Genomic DNA, 17,796 nt, shown 5'->3' on the forward strand with positions numbered 1-17,796 from the left:
GCGAGGCTCAAGCCCAGGGCCGTGGGATCACAACCTGAGCCAAAGGCAGATCAACCAACTGAGCCACCCAAATAACCCCCAATTTTTCATTTTAGATGTAATTTTAAATTCCAGAATCTGTATTTGGTTTCTTTTTATTATTTCTATTTCCTTCTTGATATTCTTTAGCTGCTGAGACTTGTCCTTATATTTTCTTTTAGTTCTTTAGGCTTGTTTTCCTTTAGCTCTTTATTTTTTAAAGGATTTTATTTATTTATTCATGAGAGACACAGAGAGAAGGCAGAGCCATAGGCAGAGGGAGAAGCAGGTTCCCCGCAAGGAGCCCGATGTGGGACTCAATCCCTGATCCCGGGGTCATGCTCTGAGCCAAAGGTAGACAGACGCTCAACCGCTAAGACACTGAGCCACCCAGGCATCCCTCCTTTAGCTCTTTAAACATATTTAAAATAGCTGCTCTAAACTCTGCCTAGTAAGTCCAATATCTGGATTTCCTCAGTGATAGTTTTTATTAATTGCTTATTTTCTTGTGTATGGGTCATCATTTCTTGTTTGTTTGCATATCTTCTAATTATATTTTTGAAAGATATACATTTCCAATAGTATAATGGGGGCAACTCTGCAAATCTCCTGACCAGGATTTGTTGCTGCTGCGTTTTAGTAGTTGTTTGTTTAGTGACTTTTCTGAACTAATTTTGTAGTCTGTATCTTAATCATGTTTGGTCACTGAAAGTCTCTACTTGGTTAGCTTAGTAGTCAGCTAATGATTGGATAGCATTTTCCTTAGATGTCTAGAACCAATAAGTCTCTTAATCTTTGCCTGGGGGCTGTGTGTGTGTGTGTGTGTGTGTGTGTGTGTGCATATGTGTGTGACATAGAGAGTTGGGGGATGCCTTCAACATTCTACCCAGTAGTTTATAATTCCATTTTAGCCTTCAATTCCTGCTTGTGCAGACTCTCAAGTTCAGTCAGAGATGAGAGACTATAGCTTTCTTTGTCTTTCATGAGCATGTTAATAGCTCTATGTATGTTTTTGACCTTCTAAATACTCAAAAATATATTGGTGCTTTTCAAAGTCTCTGTGGATATCTCATTCCTCAGCTTTTTATTTTCAGGTCCCTGGCTAGTTTATTGTTTGCCTCAATTGGTATCTGTCACTTCAGGCAGATGTGATGTTCAAACATTTGAGAAATTCCCCTCCATCACCCAGGGAGAAATGTTTATCACTAGGAGAGTTTAAGTGAGCTCAAAAAAGGACCAGCCTTTCAAGTAGTGCCTTCCAGAGAATGACTTGGTAATGATTAGTATTTGGGGGTAAAGTTCTAAAAGATCTTCAGCCCTCCTTTACTTTCTCCAGAACTGAGAATGGAGGTTGTTATTTTTCAACACTGTTGTGGAGCTGGGGAGAAGTGGATGCAACTAGGATTAGTTAAAATGCCACAAATCTTGCTTTTCTTATCATGATGCAGGTGGGTTTCCTGACTAAACACCTCCCTATGTTGCTACAAGCCTTTGGTTAGTCTCCAGAGTACTAAAAAGTTGATTTTGATAATTCTTATTGCTTTTATGAAGGACCAAAATCTCAGAGTTCCTCACTCTGACATTTTCACTGATTCCTCTCTTATTTTTTTTGACAACTCATCTTGTAATGGAAAATCATCCATTTTTAAAGAAACAGTGACAAGGTTACCTTTCTGAACTTTTTATGTTTGTTTTGTTAATCCAACTGTGGCTAAAATGACATTATTAATGAATCTACTTTTAAAGCCAAATATGATACACTCTATTATTATTTCTCTAGACATTCTCGCTGAAAAAGAAACAAAATTTAAAAATCAAATTTATGTCTGAATCAACATTTTCAGAATCATAGTTACAAAAAATTATAAATGCACACAATGTTTTAAAGATGATAAATTATATAGAAGCAAGAAAAAAGAAAAAAGCAATTTCTGCCTAGAAGAGTTTAGATTCTATATAATGCTGAGATTGCAACACATAAACTATTCCAAGTTAAAATTAAGACTGACACAGAAATGAACCAAATTCTGTTTCATCTTTCTTTGAAGATGCTATAAGTTTAAAATAAAGTGTCAACTTGCCTTAACTTGGACTTCTTTGTTACTTTAAAGAGTTAACCTGAAACATACTAGTTCTATCATTTGGAACTGAGTTTTGAGCTACTTCCAAATTGTATACATTCTTCCTAAAGGAAATGACAAAAAAATAAATGAAAATTTAAAAAAAAGAAAATTTTACCTGCAATAGATCAATAATGAAACTAATTAAAATGTGGGTAATTTTATTTTATTTTTTTAAATTTTTATTTATTTATGATAGTCACACAGAGAGAGAGGCAGAGACACAGGCAGAGGGAGAAGCAGGCTCCATGCTCCGGAAGCCCAACGTGGGATTCGATCCCGGATCTCCAGGATCGCGCCCTGGGCCAAAGGCAGGCGCCAAACCACTGTGCCACCCAGGGATCCCAAATATGGGTAATTTTAAATGCAAACAATCTGTGAATTTCTCACACAAGTTTGTATAATGACATAATCATTAACAGATCTGAAGTGGGATATGGACTTGACTTCAAAACCTTTATAAATTTTCTGTCAGAATTTGAAAGTGTGTGTGTGTGTTAAAAAATCAGCTGCCTTATTTGATTTTTGAGTATGTCTTGTATTAACAGTAAAGGAAGAATTTGCCTAAAATTGATCAGATTAGAGGCATGTGGGTGGGATTCTGGCAGCATATCAAATATTTACATGAAAAATAAATGCAAACCCTGGAGCAAAACATGCCTCCTTGCATGGAGGACTTGGCCACATGTTATAGCTGGAACCTGTGTAGAGGCAAATGTGTAGGATGCACTACATTTCCATTCTCTGTCCTTTCAGCACCCTCCAAAACATGATTCTTTCTGTGCAAAATGGTGATACAAATTTTGTTGCCAATATCTAGATTTCAGATGAAAATAGAAGCTCTGAGGACAATTCCTGAGTCCTTTATCCTTAGATTTCAGAGGCAGATAGTGCCTTCAGATATTAGTTCAAGGTCTAGAATTTTTATTCTAGTTTGTTCTGTAAATGGGTGTTTTACTTTACTTTATGATGATTAAAACAAACAAAATGTACAGAGTCCCCTTGCATGCAAAGCAAGTCATCAAGTCATCATTCAGTGAGTTAACATTCACAGCCGTAGTCCTCCAGACACTTCAAGTATGAAGTAGACAGCATTGCCATGGTTACGCATAAAGGAAAGCTGCACAAAGCAAGCCCATTGCACAGCGTTATTCACATACTGTGGGTAGTGCAAGAGGCAATTGGGAGGCTGTATGTTTAGAGGATGTGGGAATATGAAAACCTGCCCTGTCATGGAACAGTCAGTCATGGCTCTCTAACTCATTATATAAGGGCTGATGTGGTCTCATTCCTTAATGGTTCAAGACATAATTAAGCTGAATTCTGACAATACAGAGACTCAGAATTAGTCATTTATTCAAGAATCAAATATTAATTGAGTACTCACCATGTGCCAGGAATGGTTTAGGGAGAAACCAGGGGCATCAAGGAAACAAAGCTACAAAGCACTTCCTTCCCAGTGAAGACTACATTTAGAAGTTCTCTTCATGGGGGCATCTGGGTGGCTCAGTCAGTTGAGCATCCACCTCTTGGTTGCAGCTCAGGTCATGATCTCAGGGTCCTGAGATGGAGCCCCTTCAGGCTCCCTACTGTCTCTCTCCTTCTCTGCCCCTCCCCCTGCTAGTGTACTCTCTCTCTCTCTCTCTCTCTCTCTCTCTCTCTCTCTCTCTCAAATAAATGTCTTTTTTAAAAAAGAAGTTCTCTGGGGAATCCCTGGGTGGCTCAGTGGTTTAGCTCCTGCCTTTGGCCCAGGGCGTGATCCTGGAGTCCCCCGATCAAGTCCCACATCGGGCTCCCTGCATGGAGCCTGCTTCTCCCTTTGCCTGGGTCTCTGCCTCTCTTTCTCTCTCTGTCTCTCATGAATAAATAAATAAAATCTCAAAAAAAAAAAAAAAGAAGTTCTCTTCACAGCACCAAGAAGCAGTGTTTCTTAGGTAAAATTTGTAACTGAAGAATAGTGAAAAACACTTATTAATATATACTAATATGTTGCTTCTCTGTTATGCTTATGATGCTGGGCCTTAAAGAATTCATAGCATCTAGATAGATGACAGGGAAAGTCATGATGAAAGGAATAGCATGAGTAAAGGCACAGAGGCAGAACTAAATAGAAAACAGTGAGAAATTCAGATTTTTAAAAAAGATTTTATTTATTTATTCATGAGAGACACAGAGAGATAGAGAGGCAGAGACACACGCAGAGGGAGAAGCAGGCTCCATGCAGAGAGCCCGATGTGGGACTCGATCCCGGGACTCCAGGATCATGCCCTGAGCTGAAGGCAGACGCCCAACCACTGAGCCACCCAGGCATCCCTAGACTTTTTTTTAAACAAAATAACTTGAAGGTCTCAGTTATATGATACAGAAATGGGGTGCTTTCTGTATAAATTCAATTTTTTAAAAATTATTTATTTATTCATTTATGATAGTCAGAGAGAGAGAGAGAGAGAAAGAGAGGCAGAGACACAGGCAGAGGGAGAAGCAGGCTCCATGCACCGGGAGCCTGATGTGGGACTCGATCCCGGGTCTCCAGGATCGCGCCCTGGGCCAAAGGCAGGAGCTAAACCACTGCACCACCCAGGGATCCCTAAATTTAATTTTTTAATGAAAAATAAAATGCAAATATAAATTGTTCCATTTTACCAGTAGACTTCTTTTCTAGAAATGTAGTATAACATTTTGATCAAATAAGACATTGTATATAGAAACATTTTGAAAATTTTTAAGTTCTCTGACAAATGCATTATTTATTCTTATTTTCTTTACCTACTCCATCAGAGGAAGCAAAAATGAGAGTGAGAAGAAAACTGATATGTCAGTCATTATTTGGCTATATCTTCTTGAGACTGCAATAATTTCCTAATTTTTTCTCTTTTCTTTCCCTTTATTTTCATTTATTCATTAATTCAATAGGTATTTGATGAACACTTCCTTTTTATCAGGTACTGTTATCTCTGCTAAACATATATCAGTAAAGAGAGCAGACAAAAATTCTTGTACTCGCGCAGTTTACATTATAGTGGGGGGAGAGAAATAGTTTATTAGTTGATGATACATGCCAAGGAGACAAATTAAGTAGGGAAGAGAGCAGGAAGTATAAATGTAGGGTAGAGGAGAGAAGTTATAAATATGACCTCATTGAAAAGGTGATAGTGGGCATCCCGGGTGGCTCAGTGGTTTAGCGCCACCTTCAGCCCAGGGCGCGATCCTGGAGACCTGGGATCGAGTCCCACGTCGGGCTCCCTGCGTGGAGCCTGCTTTTCCCTCTGCCTGTGTCTGTGCCTCTCTCTCTGCATCTCTCTGTGCCTGTCATGGATAAATAAATAAAATCTTTTTTTTTAAAAAAGAAAAAGTGATAGTTTAACAAAAACTTGAAGGAGTGATTCATTTAGATATCTGAAACAAGAGTGTTCTAAGCAGAGGGAAAAGCCAGTGCAAAGGCCCCAGGACAAGTTTATGCCAAGATATTTAAGGAGTGGCAAATCAGCCAATGTAGTAAGAGTAGAAGCAAGGAGGGTGAGAGAAGTCAGAAAGGTGTGTGCGTATGTGTGTGCACTATGAGTTGGGGAAAGGGGTGCGGATGGTATAAAGCCTGGTAAGCCTTTACGCTGAGTGAGATGGGAAGCCATTGTTCATTTTGGCTTTGACATGGGTCTATTTAATAATGCAATCTACAAAAAGATTTGCAGGTTTTATTTATTTATTTATTTATTTATTTATTTATTTATTTATTTAGATTTTATTTATTTATTCATGAGAGACACAGACAGAGAGGAAGAGCCACCCAGAGTTAGGAGTCTCTCATGGCTTGTCTTCTTCTCTAATTTTTCCCCACTCGTTTCCCTCCTTTTCCTTATAGTCCCTTTCACTATTTCTTATATTCCACATATGAGTGAAACCATATGATGATTGTCCTTCTCTACTCAGCATAAGATTTGCAGGTTTTAAATGATAATAATATAAACAGAAATATACCAAAAATGACATTAAGGGAAATATGCAGAGCTGATTCCAGTTCAGTGCATTATTATCTATATGCAGCATATCTTAATCAGAGGAAGATTCCCAATCTATATTTTTTATTTTTTTATTATTTTTTTATTTTTTAAATTATTTATGATAGTCACACAGAGAGAGAGAGGCAGAGACACAGGCAGAGGGAGAAGCAGGCTCCATGCACCGGGAGCCCGATGTGGGATTCGATCCCGGGTCTCCAGGATCACGCCCTCGGCCAAAGGCAGGCGCCAAACCGCTGCACCATCCAGGGATCCCAGATTCCCAATCTATAACCTTGTGAAACTCTATCCATCTTCCAACTCTACCAAAGATAAGATATTGTGTGATACATATTCACATCCCATTGTCTTTAGCCCTTCCAAATGTGAGAGGATGTAGGAAGAGACCATAAACATGGTTCTTCCCCAGAGGTTTCCACAAATTTATTCATTCCCCTTTAGCTTCCTGATCCACTTCTAGTCTGGTGATCTAAGAGGCTTGCCTCTCTCCCATAGCAGCTCCACAAAAGGTAGAGGTTTGTCTGTCTTGTTCAACAAAGGTATTCCAGAGCCTAGAAGAGTCCTTGACCAGAGGATTTTGTATGAATTTATAAAACAAAGGGCTAGATGCTCAAACATAATAGCTCAGAATCCCTTATCTGGGGAATTCATTTTAATATACGTTCAGGATACCTTCTTCAGTCCAAATAAAATGATTCCATCAAACAGTGGTTGTATTAGGATTCTCTGGAGAAATTAGTATGTACAATAAATCATATATATATATATATATATAAACAATAGTGTGTACACACACAAATATATAATAGTGTTTATAATATGTAAAACAAATATTGTTTATAATATTTAAAACAAATAGTATGTGTGTGGATATAGATATAGATATATAGGTATAGATGTTGACTGGCAAGTCCTAAGATCTGCATTTAGCAAGCTAGAGACCCAGGAGAGCTGAAGGTATAAATTCCAGTCTCTCCATGTCTGAAAGCAGGAGAAGTCTAGTGTCCCAGAGCAGAGGCAATCAGACAGAAAGAGTGAATTATCTTTTATTCATCCTTTTTGTTTTACTCAGGCCTTTAATTGATTGGATGAGACCCATTGACATTAAGGAGGGCAATCTGCTTTACTTAGCCTACCAATTCAAATGTTAATCTCCCTTAGAAACATCTTCACAAACACACCCAGAATAAGGTGTAACCAAAAATCTGGGCACTCTATGTGTATAAAATTAACCATCACAATGTATACAAAGGATGGGGAAGTGGGAAGTGATGTGCCCTGGGTGCAAGCTTAAGGGGATGTTATCTGCAGAGAATATAAAAGCAATAAAACCAACTGAGAGCAATCTTCTTTTCATTAGTACCATCTACCAGCAATTCTAAACAATATCAGTGATAACATAATTCTCCCTCTCCCAATCTTCTGTTTGTCTAAATTTGGAATGATTACTGTAATTATTGGTGAGATTTTTTTATTGTGGTAAAATATACAGAAAATAAAGCGTATTATCTTAACCATTTTTAAATGTACAGTTAGAGGAGTTAAGTACATTTTGACTTAGTTCCTTTTGCATATATTCTGTAGATATTTTCTTTGCTGTTACCATGGGGATTACACATAATTTTGTCATATAGAGAAGTGGGATGTTAAAAAATTATCCACTCTGGGTGTCAACTATGCTAGCTATGCCACTGATATTAATACTGGAGCAAAAACATTCAACAGTGAGGTAACCATTTAGAAAATGACATTCTCACTCAATACTCATATTCATTCCTAGAGGAATCCTCATCCTCTTGAATGTTAAAATGCAGGGGCACCTGAGTGGCTCAGTGATTGAGCATCTGCCTTTGGCTCAGGTCGCGATTCTCCTTCCTGGGATGGAATCTCGCACCAGGCTCCCCGCAGGGAGCCTGCTTCTCCCTCTGCCTAGGTCTCTGCCTCTCTCTGTGTGTCTCTCATGAATAAATAAAATCTGTGTATATAAAAAAAAGAATGTTAAAATACAGACCTTCTTGCCTTGAGATTGTGGCAGAAGTTCTCAAACTGTGTCAAATTCTAAAACAAGTGCCAGATAATCTATGAAGGATTTGCAGAAGAGGTGGCAAAAACCTGGCTTCCTCCCCTTAAGTCATCACATGCACAGAGCATACGAGATTAGTAGTGAGAAATTGTGTTGATGGAGAATTTTTTTTGGAGAAGGATTCATTGAAGTACTGTTATGTTTCTCCCCCCACCCCCTTCCTTATTTGGGTGGTTTAAGAAAACCACCTGGATAGTTGTGCCTTCTGGACTTTGGAGACTGCAGGGATTGGAATAGAATTGGGCTTCCCTGAGGGCAAAGCAAGAAGAGAGGCTACTATAGAGTAAGCTGGTGGCAAGGGCTGGAGGTGCAATGATATCAGATTTCTTGAGAATCTGGTCTCATCCTCAATTATATTAGACTCAATGCCCTCTTTTCACAATAAATATTTTATAATGCTCCTCTTTAATATTCTGAAATGAAATTTATAAATAATACAAGTGAACTACACACATGATTTAAAAAATAAAGAAGTAGAATGCTGTAACTGTAATAAAAAGAAGAAACAAAAAAAGAAAAGCACTTTATTTTTTTTAAGATTTCATCTATTTATTTGACAGAGAGAGGGAGAGAAAGCATAAGCAGGGGGAGTGGCAGGCAGAGGGAGAGGGAGAAGCAGACTCCCCACTGAGCAGAGAGCCTGGACCCTGGGATCATGACCTAAGCCAAAGGCAGACAATTAATCTACTGAGCCACCCGGGAGCCCCAAGAGAAAAGCACTTTGCAATAAAATAATACACATTTCAATATATAAATGCTTTGGTATGACTATACCATATATAATGACATCATAAATCAAATGCTTACAACTACTTATAATGCATCTGGATTGAAGTGAAGTAACAGTATTCAATTGAGTATAATTAATGTTTCTTCTTTATATTTAACCATTCAAAATGAGGTCTAAGTAAGTGTATTCATATATGTGAATATGTGAAAGTCTGATATGAGTGTGTTGTATTGGTTATTTATATACCACACATGGTATGTCTGTTAGTAAAATGATTTTCTGAAATGGTGAACAATTCTTTGTAAATTTCAGAACAGAACAAAGTCCAGTAGTCCTTTGATTTCTTCAGTGTTCACAATTTTGGGAAATGTAGTGGATAGTAAACTCATGCAAAAAATACTTTGTACTTATGTTTCCCATGTAAATGAATATCCCAAAGGATATTCAAAACCCATCCATGCAGTACTGAGAACAAGTGTTCACTTACTGGCGGAAACCCTAGTCTCTCTGGCCCTTATCTAGCCAAATGCCATTCAAATCTCACCCCCCACCAATAAACATCCAGAAGTACCCCATGAATTTCCAGTGCCCCCCACTGAGAAGTGCCTCATCTGTTGAGAACCAGAGCTTTAAATTTTACTGGATCTTTTCATATCTGAAAAACATTAAATAAGCTATGGGATCTGTCCAGGATTTCATTCAGGGCTGAGGAAGAAACAATTTGACAAAAAAAAGCAATAGTAAGAAAGAAAAAACTTGATTTCTATGCATACACTATATAGTTTAGTTGGTTCAATGAAAATTTGTATTAACAACAATGCTTGGGGATCCCTGAGTGGCTCAGCAGTTTAGCACCTGCCTTTGGCCCAGGACGTGATCCTGGAGTCCCGGCATCGAGTCCCATGTCAGGCTCCCGGCATGGAGCCTGCTTCTCTCTCTGCCTGTGTCTCTGCCTCTGTGTGTGTGTGTCTGTGTGTGTGTGTGTGTGTGATGAATAAATAAATAAAATCTTCAAAAAAATAATGCTGGCAGTACAAGAATATGGTCAGTAAACAGCAGGTACAAGGACTCAGAGGTAGAAATAAGCTCACCACGTTTAAGGACTAGTAAGATGCTTAGAATGACTAGGGCCATAATGGTAGGAATGTAGAAAGCAAGGGGAAGAGTAAAAGAATTAAAATAAAAGAGCAACTACATCACATGAATCCTTGTAAGCCTTGGAAAGGAGTTTCAATTTTATTTGAAGTGCAGTGGAAGGCAGAAATATCACACGAACTGATTTGTGTCTGTAAAAGAGTATCTAAGTATACTGATCTGAGGAGTATAGGTTGTAAGAGACGAAGAATGACTACAGAGTGAACATTTAAAAGGCCATTTCACTCTTTCAGGCAAGGGTTGGGGCTAGAATAGAAGCAGTCAGATGAAAATACTAAAGTAGGTCTCAGAGGTCTCAGTGATTGTACTTGCTGATGGATGACTGTAAATGGTATGGAGAGTGAAGCCATGATGGCCTTGACCCACTGTGGAGATAATGATACCCTTGACTGAGATGAGGGAGACACTTGAGAACAGAATTTGATAGGTCATTAAAAAGACAACCATTTTTCCCCTTCCATCAAAATATGTCTTGTTAGGAGAAAGACAAATGTGTTAAGTAGATAGTTAAGGACACGTAATTAGAAAATAGTCTTCTCAGGGGCACCTGAGTGACTCAGTCAGTTAAGCATCCAACTCTTGACTTCACTTCAGGTCATGATCTCAGGGTCGTGAGATCAATCAAGCCCCATGTCGGGCTCTGCACTGGGCATGGAGCTTGCTTAAGATTTTCTCTCTCCCGGGATCCCTGGGTGGCGCAGCGGTTTGGCGCCTGCCTTTGGCCCAGGGTGTAATCCTGGAGACCCGGGATCGAATCCCACATCGGGCTCCCGGTGCATGGAGCCTGCTTCTCCCTCTGCCTGTGTCTCTGCCTCTCTCTCTCTGTGTGTGTGACTATCATAAATAAATAAAAAAAAAGATTTTCTCTCTCCCTCTCCCTCTGCCTCTCCTCCCCACCCAAAATAGAAAATAGCCATCTCAGAATCTTGACCATCACTGTCACTGATTAACATCCTTCAGCATAAACTGGCCTGAATCTAGCTTTCAGTAATTTCCATCTGAAGCTCAAATCTAAACTTTGCCTCTCCCTTATTCTTAAGCAAGGATTTCAATGTAATTTCTTTATCCATAAAACTTTCATAAGGATAACTAATTCCACAAAATATTACAAGAATTATTGAATGATTACACAATCATTAGCAAATATTAAAACTGATATTTCAAGAGCTGCTATTAAAATGGAAAAAATATTTCTTGGTATCTCTGGATTCAGAATGAGAGAATCAATGATTATGTCATGCTCATTCTCAGTAAGTCTGGGGAACAATTGTAGAACTCTGTGTGCCAGACACAGGTGTTGGGGGGGGGGTCAGATATATGGGTAAGCATGAAGATGAGCCAGATGGGCATGTTTCCTCTCCCAAACAAGCCCCTGACTCATTGTCCATACTTGGAAACGAACTGAAAGTAACCTGAATTAGCACTAAATTTAGACCATAGTTGAGGTGAGCAAAAGAGTCAAAATATTGTGTCTGTTGAAATTGTTGCAGCTTTTTCAAGATGCCATTCTTTCTGACAGAGTCCGGATACCATTGCTTGAAAGTGACTCTGATGAGGCTCCTTAACATGCCAGTGTGGAGGGTGTCCTTTTCCGTGTTGCTAGAGCAAACACACACATTAGCTCAAGTTCTGCAGGGCAAAGTTGAATAAGGTAAAGACAGGTCCAAATCACAGGATAGGGTTACATCTTGGCAGGTGGCAAAGGAAAAGGCACAGCTTGAAGGCAGTTGAGGTTCAACATTGGGAAAGTGGGTAATGATGGGTAGGAGGAACAAGCAGAAATGGAAAGGAGAGGGCCAGAGATCATGTCACTCATTACACTGTTTTTCCTACGGCTGTTAGTGAAGTTGGCAGTGTAGAGGTTAACTTGGGAGAAATAGAGTTTTGTCATGAGACTCCTAAGGTACTAGAGCAGTGAGAAGGTTTTCCTCCTCCCTCCCTCCTTACCACTACACAATCAGCCACCTCTTACTTCCCTCTGTCTACTTCTCTCAGCAGCAGAGCTGGAGTAACCCAAAATAATTAAGGTAAACCACCCACTGGTGATGCCCACTGATTGAAAGCTTCCCTGGTGAACCATTTGGCCTTCGCACCATACCTAGTCACCCCAAGAATTTTGAGCCTCATAAATTCCTTTGGTAAACCTATTTCCTTTTGTTTAACTGAGAGCAATAAGGGGAGAAAGCAGAGACCTTATCAGGGACTGCAATCTATTCTTAACCTCTCTTGCAAGACAGCTTGCTTGGGCTGAGAAGACAGGCAGCGTCTGTTCTGAGCTGTTACTCATAAGTATTGGGTTTGGTTGAAGAGATGGCCATGTGGAAAGGGGGAGTAGATTACCTAAAGAAGTAAGTTTTCTTGTAATATTTCTGAATTACTTCTTCAGCTGTATGAGAAATTAACAGCATGCTGGGTTTGTATAGATTGTCGGAATCCTGGTATGGCTGACATAGATCATTCGAGTGTTTGCCTCTGATCAAAGTTGATACTGGGCTTGGACATTTTTGCAGGATATTGGGCTACAGTGGGCCCCTTTGGTCCTGAAAACCAAATGGATATTTTTGTATCCTTGGGAGCATGCACGAATCTGTTTAATCGAGCCCAGTGATTGTCAGTGTTACATGGGCATAGGGTTCAGTCAGCTTCACACAACTGAACACAGAACCTGTGTCCCAGACAAGTATGGGAGTGGACTGCTAATGTTCTCTGTCTTATGTCATTGCCTCTATCCTCCTCGCGCACACAGGCTCCCTCATACATACTCAGTCCTTGGCCTCAAGCCCTGCTACATCTTCCCCCTCTTCATTCTCAGAGCTGTGGACAGGATCCTACCTGGATCTCCCCTGGCTCCCTTTGACAATCTCAGTGCGATCCTGGTTGATCTTGCTGCCTCTGGTCTCCCCTCAAAGAGCCCTAGTACTGTTCACTATCTGCTTACTGCGTGCTCACTGCATGTCAGTCATCAACTCAAGCACGTTGCCGGGCATTATTTCATTACCTTCAAAGCAACAGTATAATGATAACCAATTTACAGATGGCAAAACTGAGGCCCAGAGAACTTAGGAGACATGCCCTAGGAGACAGGGCTTTTAGAAGTGGATTTTTCTTTACCATGTGGAATGCTAAACTTTTATCACTTTCATCTATATATTTAATTTAGGATTACCTAATCCCCAATTGTGAGTTCGTAACCATCACAAGTTCTCCAGTCCATCTGTCACACTGACTACAGAATTATCTTTGTAAAACGCAGCTAGTACTAAGCGATTCAGCTCCTCAAAGCCTTCAGCCATCCACCCAGTACTATGCCTTTAAGACAAATCCAACCACTTGCCTCAGGTAGTCAGACTGTTTACATGAAAAGGATGGGATTTCACAACTGCCTTTGGCTCTAGTTTCTTATTCCATTTCAACTCTGCCTAAGTCCCAACCTGTGGGATGTTTTTCTTCTGCTTTTGGTCTCCCTCTTCTCTGCTTGGACTTGACCATAAAGGTCAATTTTCTCAGATTTGACCCTTGACCTCCTCTACGTATTCATACTTTACCCTTTCTTGGTCTTGGTTTTTTTTTTTTTTTTTTTAAGCAAATGGCCCCTTGGCCTTGTGCAGGTTTCCGGGATTCCCCACTGATACTTGTTCCTTCCGTGTTCCACTATGCCCAGCTGCTATCGTTCAACCCCTGAGACTGAGACAAGTGCTTAATAGTCTGCCTTTCCAGTTTCACTGCCTATTTCTTCCTTAGGGTTTATGAGCCTTTTAAAATGATTTTTTAAAGATTTTATTTATTCATCAGAGACACAGAAGGAGAGGCAGAGACACAGGCAGAGGGAGGAGCAGGCTCCCTGCGGGGAGCCCCATGTGAGACTCGATCCCAGGCCCGGGATCAGGATCATGCCCTGAGCCTAAGACAGATGCTCAACCACTGAGCACCCAGGCATCCCTAAAATGATTTTTAAAAATCAATTTTGGAGAATTCTTAGCCATTATATCTTCAATATTGCTCCCATGCTGTTATTTCTTTTTATTCCTGGGGCTCAAAGTAAACATAAACAAGGTCTTCTCACTGAGTCCTCTATGTCATTTATTCTCCCTTCTGTTTTTCCCATCTTCTGGATATTTTCATTTGATCTATTTTCTAGTTTACTAAATCTCCGTTCATCTGTATCCAATCTGCTGTTAAATCTGCCTACCAAGTTCTTGATTTTTTCTTATTTCTAACTGCTAGAATTTCTATTCTTTTTTTTTTTTTTTAGAATTTCTATTCTTAATCATGCCTCTTGTTTGTAGCAAACACAATTATTCTAAGTTGTTGACTGACAACCCCAATAATGGAGTCTCTGTGTGGATATACTTACTGTCTATTGTTTCTCTTGCTTTTTAAAGATGTATCTTGTCTACTTTGGTCCCTGATTTGTGTGTGTGCGTGTGCGTGCGCGTGTGTGTACGCGCACCTGTGCACTGGATGTTGCCTTTGTAAAATTGCTGGAACAAGGTTTTTGATGCCTAAATTAATCTTCTCTTCTTCCAGAGGGGATTTATATTTGATTCCATTACGTGTTTGTGGTACTAGCAATAGGGATCATTTCAATCCAAGTGCAGAAACTGCAATAATGGTTCAAAGCTGAGCTGTAGTCTTAATGACAAGGATTTCCTTCAGGTTCATAAAGTACATGCTTTCAGAATCCCACCCCTAAGTGTGAATCTCTCATCCCACCCTTGGAAGTTTCAGGATTCCAATCCCTATCTACCCAGCCCTACAAAGCTGTTAAATATGCTACTTAATATCTCAATTACTTAGTATCCTTCTCTGAAATGGGAAAACAGCCCCAGAGAATACAAGGTCCAAGTGGTCTTAAATTCTGGGATCTCTATCTTTGCTTTATTCTGGCTTTGTAACTTTTTGCTCACTGTTTAGTTTTCTGACATCTTTATGGAAATGAGATGGTTTTTGTATTTTGTCCAGCTATTACAGTTGTGATCAATGGAAGGGTTGCTCTGACTCCTCCAGTCTCTGTTTACCTGAATTGGCAATGGCATTGCATCATTCTATGACCTACTGGCTTTTATTCATAGAGAATTTGATAGATATCTCTCACACTCTAAAAATTTACAGTGCAAACTATAAACCACTGACACCTCTATCATTTGAAGGATACAATTAAGCCCATATTGAAATAGTATATACAAGTAAATGAATATATATACAAACGACTTACAGTGCAACATGCTTTCCACTAACCTCCATTTTGCTCTTAGTATGGGCCTCCTTTTCCCTGGTTATATTAAACCTTATCTTACACCTTTAGATAGTGAAATACTATTTTGCAACCCAAGTGTTGGTTACTGGTAACCAATTGTCTACATTATTTATTTATAGTTTTTTAAAGATTTATTTATTTATTCATGAGAGACAGAGAGAGGTAGACACATCGGCAGAGGAAGAAGCAGGCTCCTCACAGGGAGCCCAATGTGGGACTCAATTCCAGATCCTGGGATTAGGCCCTGAGCTGAAGGCAGACGCTCAACCGCTGAGCCACTCAGGCGTCCCTCTCTACAATATTTAAACCCAAGGGTCCAGTTGGCAAAATATAAACACACTTTGGAGATGGGTATATGGCAAACTGAGATTTTTGTCAGTGGTCACCAGTCTCAAATGGACTATAGGTCATCCTGCTTCAAGGGACTCTTAAGCTATGATGATACTGGTAAAGAGTGTGGAAGATGTACAACAATTAATCTCCACGAAAAGTACATTTAGATCTGAGTAAGAGTAACAGGTGGAAGCCTGGAATGGGAAATAAAGCCATCAGTGGAGATAGCAGAAATGTTGCTAAATTTGGAGACCAATATCTGAGGTCACTTTGCCTCTAGATAGATATTAGAGTATAAATAATTTGTAAATACTTAAAAGTGCATTTGGTTTAAAATCTAAAAATATTTCTGAAAGTGCATTTGGATTATTTCATGTGACTATCATTCAATTTCCTTGCAAATATTTATAATTCATATTATATGACATTACATAAGAGGATTTTTTAGGGAAAAATTATCTTACCTCTCAAATTTGTCTTTCTCTCTTCTCAGGATCTAACTCAGAACTCCAACACTTCTATACTGAAGTAGTTTCCTACTCTTTTTTTTTTTTTAGAGGAGGTGGCAAGGTAGGGGCAGAGGGAAAGGGAGAGAGAAAATTTTAAGCAGGCTCCACGCCCAGCATAGTGCCAGATGTGGGGCTCAGACTCACAACTCTGAGATCATGACCTGAGCCAGAATCAAGAGTCAGACTTTTAGCTGACTGAGCTACCCAGGTGCCCCTTCCTACTCTTTTTTAACCACAGTAGCTTTTTCATGAGGGGGTAACAATTTGCACCATCATATTAAAAGCTTTTTTATTGATACTTCTCTTAGTCTTTAGTTGCAGCAGCCCACCAAAAATCAGTTATGGTCTCCCCAGTGGCTCCTACACTTAGGCTCCTGAGAGCTACTACAGAACATCTTACAACACACAAATATTTGCCACTAGAAATGAAAAACCTCCAGCCTCAACCGGATCGTCAACAACTTGATCCCTAGTTTACTCACTCTCCCATTCTTAGAACATCTATTTGAAACCTTTACCATCCTTATTAAACTCTCAACCCCACAATCTTAATATTTAGCATCACCCATTTTCCAACTTGTCACAGAGAAATTTAGGCCATCTTCCAAGAAATACAGCAATATTCTACCCATAATTTCTTTGTTGATATTTTTTCAGCCATTTTATCATGGAAAATTTAAAACTACACAGAATGTAAAATGAACCCTCATGTACATATGATCCAGTTTCAAGAATTATTGATTCATAGCCAATATTATTTCATTGTCTTTACCTCTGAAAAGCTCTATTTCTAATCTTTCTTTCTTACTTCCCTCACATTACTCTGAAAGATGTTTCCCTTCTATGTGGGGTTATTCTCTGCATCAAGAACTGGATCCCTTCAGCATCTTCAAATCCTTGCTTTTTATTTTATTTATTTATTTATTTATTTATTTTTATAAATTAATTTTTATTGGTGTTCAATTTCCCAACATACAGAATAACACCCAGTGCTCATCCCGTCAAGTGTCCCCCTCCGTGCCCGTCACCCATTCACCCCCACCCCCCGCCCTCCTCCCCTTCCACCACCCCTAGTTCATTTCCCAGAGTTAGAAGTCTTTATGTTCTGTGTCCCTTTCTGATATCTCCCACACATTTCTTCTCCCTTCCCTTATATTCCCCTTAACTATTATTCATATTCCCCAAATGAGTGAGAACATACACTGTTTGTCCTTCTCCGATTGACTTACTTCACTCAGCATAATACCCTCCAGTTCCATCCACATTAGAAACGACAAATACCCACCATTTGCTTCAACGTGGATGGAAATCCTTGCTTTTTAAAATTGAAGTGTAGGGGCACCTGGGTGGCTCTGTCAGTTAAGCACTCAATTCTTTTTTTTTTTAGATTTTATTTATTTATTCATGAGAGACACACACACAGAGAGAGAGAGAGAGAGAGAGAGAGAGAGAGAGAGGTGCAGAGACACAGGCAGAGGGAGAAGCAGGCTCCATGCAGGGAGCCTGATGTGGGACTCAATCCCGGGTCTCCAGGATCACACCCGGGCTGAAGGCGACACTAAACCGCTGAGCCAC

This window comes from Nyctereutes procyonoides, unplaced genomic scaffold (genome assembly GCF_905146905.1).
Source record: "Nyctereutes procyonoides isolate TBG_1078 unplaced genomic scaffold, NYPRO_anot_genome, whole genome shotgun sequence".
Taxonomy (NCBI): Eukaryota; Metazoa; Chordata; class Mammalia; order Carnivora; family Canidae; genus Nyctereutes; species Nyctereutes procyonoides.